Raw genomic sequence first — 3,781 nt, 5'->3', positions numbered from 1 at the left:
TCAGACTCTGCATCATCCGTTTTGTCAGTAATACTTCAGTGCCTGCGAGACAATCATGAATTTGATGACAAGACTGACAAGTTTGCGTTTACGTGAGACATTTTATTACATTCTCTTTTGCTGAATATAACAAATCTTTGCGTCTTTGAGCCACCGCTGGCTCACGGCCGTAGCATTTCTCTCACAGTGTAAATTTTATTCTATCTCTGGCCCAAATAGATATGGTTAGTAGTGTGACTAAGTTAGTCAAATGCTGTAGTGACTCATCGCTCAATAATCATTGGCACGTCATAGTCAGATATCTCAGAAAAACTCATTTTACTTCACTTGATTACAGGCTGTAGAACATTGTTAGACTTTGAATCCTATTTCTTAGTGTATTCTTGCTATTGGCACAATTCGACAAACTTTTGGAAAGTTCACGTTTTATTGGTTTTCGTGCCAGGTGGCCGATGTGTCCATATAAATTCCGAATGATATAGTGGGTAATCTGAATTCTCGTGCTGAACCATTATCCTGCTTGTTTCTGATTTATGTCCAAGTAAGACTTGAGCATTGTCCAAGATGTTTTGTCATCCGGTAGACAGGGTAACCAATATCGGTCACGCACACTATCACGTCAAATGACTAATGCTGTCAGGTTGTAGTGAAAATGCTGGTATTGATGGGGGCTGTTTGAGTGTGGTCAGGCATCAGTGATACTCAGTAGTTGCACGCAGTTCAACTTTCCCGGCGAATGTGACCGATATACCAATTGTGGAACTGATTACCTATTCGACTTAATCCAGTGCAGTTGGGCATTAATTAAACCTAATAATTTCACGAGCTTTTATCAACCGGCGGGTGTGATGTAAGGGCGCTTGACGACAGCATTTCGGAAGTGAAGCCAATCAAGAATTTCCTCACCCAGTGTGAACATAGCAGTGCACATTTGATGTGCACGTGTAGCTGTTCTCAACCAAGTAGTGCTGCTATGGAGGACAAATACGGTATTATATTCTGTTAACGAGAACGGTCACCTGGCTGCTGCGTGGTTTCACGTAACGCAAATTGACGCGCAGCATTGAGCGGTGGTGCAGAAAATTCGTCGGATGTATGAGTTGATTTCAGGTGCTCAAACAGCTCACATGCAATGATCGATTTTACCAAAGACCACGTTGTGTTTCCTCGTTAGGTTGCGTTATAATCTGGTGGATTCAGTGTAGAGAATGGTGCACATGGGTTCCAGAAACTACACATGAATCAACCGCATATCTCGAATTTCGTACATGTGACGACCTGGAGCAGTACATTCAGTTGCGCGTCAAACCCGCAAACGAGAGAATCAGCTGGTCAGTCTATCGCAACTGAAAATTCGTTTGAAACTAAGTGTATTTCGCTATTTTGTTACAATTCGTTTTGAATTAGAGCATACGGTTGAGGTAAACGCGTGACTGCGCCTAACTAGTGAGCTCCATGTAGGGCGAAACCCGTCGTGGGCGGTCGAATGATTGCGTCATTTTTGTTACAGTCCAGTTGGTTTTGGGTGAGTTGGGCGTGGAGTAGGTGCTCGTAATAATTTTGACGCATCGGTCACGGTTAAGACAGCATTTTTGATTTCTGCTGATTCAGAATGCAAGCAAGTGTGTCACTGTGGGAGGCGATGATGTCAGCATAACTGTGACCGATGCCTATGATAATATATTGTTTATGAAAATGGACTACCTATGTACGTAGTCATCGTCAGCGCGGTCAGAATTTCACATCTACTGCAGAAAATCTTCGTAGGTTGTTTGATTTGAAGAGCTGTGTTTCAGTGCTTGCGGCAAAAGCCAATGATTATGGACCGGCCTGACAAGCGCCATTCTATCCGCCTCAGTATTAGGCGCATTATTGGAGCGATAGCGGCTAACGTCAAATTGACCGCATTTCTTGTATTGTCTTCTTAGTAACTCCAAACCGACCTGTTAATTAGTAGGTCAGAACTCGGTGCGCAATCGGGCACACTAGCTTTCAATTTAGAGTCGTGTGTTACAAAAGTGCACGATTTAACCGTGAAAGGAATGCATAAATGTTGGACGCCTGAGGGATTGTTTGTGTGTGCATTTTGCCTCTGTTGTGGCTGACGAGGCCCAATGTTTTTGCTCCCGTATCTGCAACTTTGTCTTGTGCTTAATGGCTTGTGCGTCACCGCATTAGCTTTTGTCCTTTTGTTTATGTGTGCACTGAGTTTATCGGATCACATCGGTGTTTTGGGCTTGCGTTTGTTGATGGCCCCATGGAAACTCTAAATAACTGAACACATTTCCCATGTAAGGTAGATTAAAGTTCACAGGGAGAAATATCCAATTAAATCTTGACTTACATTTCACAAGTTTAGATTCCGTAGTTCAGTAATCAGTTGAACTGTCATATCCGGAGGAATTGTTCTACCCTCCTTCTTCTCCAAATCCCCGAGGATCGCAATATTAATCCACAGTCGTAAATAAATTAGTCCGGTTTTTGTAGCTAAAATTTTCGTTCGTGTTTGGCGTTAGTAGGAGCAAATTTTAGGCAACCTGCGGTCACAAAAGTGTCACTGAGCATAAACCTCTAAATCACATTGGACCTAAGAAGCTGGCGGTTGCCTTTGTATTTCGGTAAAACAATTGTTTGTCTGATATTGACACATAGATGCAAGAGTATACTGAGCATAAAAAATAGAAGTTTACAAATACTACGAGCTAGGCCGACGAAATTCCCACAGAATAAACGAAAGTGTTTTTGAATGGCTCGTTGTGGTAACCATCACCCCTTCTAAAATCTCGGTGAGCTGAACTACCTGCTCGCGTTGCCGACCGGGTAGTCTGGACGTCAGTCTGGGTGAGCTAAGCGTTGAGCAACTCCAGATTGGGCTAACCACCCTGTTTGGTTTCATTGTACTCGTTACTTTGGACAACGTATGCTACGAACCATCCGGCGCTTCCGCACCACTTCCAACTAGTACACAAGAGTCTCGTTGGGTTCACGTTTGAGAAACGTTGCAGATGCTGCAAAAATCGAAAGCCGGTTTGGTTACCCACCAACGATTTTACGACGACGAAAGTATTTGTACGAATATGGTCACCCAATTGGCCGGCGGTGATAGTTTCTGCATTTTCCGACGAAGATTGACCTAAGTTAAAATTGCTGGCACGCGAACCCCACCCAGCACAGTGCAGATAAGCTTGACCGAGTGAAGTATTCCGGTACGCGCTGGCCCCAACAAGAGTCACAATCGTTCTTGCGGCTGGATAACAATTCGCATTCATCTTGTGGCACGCAAGCAAAGCTGATCACGAGATTGGAGAGGTATTTTTCTGGTCGATTGACTATCAGCATCAAAACCAGATTACGGGTGTTTAACTGGCAAGCACAACAGTACGAACCACCATCTGGCCGACCTGACCAAGCTATCGGTCAAATGGGGGTATAATCGTCAGAAGCCGATGACTACAGCGTCTAGTTTAAACGAACCGTGGATTACGTCGTGTCACTCTTGAAATCTTATGCTGACAGCTCGCTTAGTAGTGCTGACCTTCTGGCATTTGCCCGAGAGTTGTAGTCTGGCATCCTAACATCGGAGCATGTCCTGTGGCTTCTGGACTTCCACGACTCCAGGACGTTTTGACACTCCTGGAAAACTGCATTCCCATGCCACCGTCAGTTAGCCCATCGAATCCCGGTCAACCAACGCCGAACCATCGAGGCCGCCATCCAAACCCAATACCACCGAAGACGAAAATATTCAGCGCCAGTTGTGCTCGATGGGTCATGAAGGCAT

This window comes from Opisthorchis viverrini, assembly GCF_000715545.1.
Source record: "Opisthorchis viverrini unplaced genomic scaffold opera_v5_583, whole genome shotgun sequence".
NCBI classification, from domain to species: Eukaryota; Metazoa; Platyhelminthes; class Trematoda; order Opisthorchiida; family Opisthorchiidae; genus Opisthorchis; species Opisthorchis viverrini.
Note: the sequence above shows the minus strand (reverse complement) of the source record.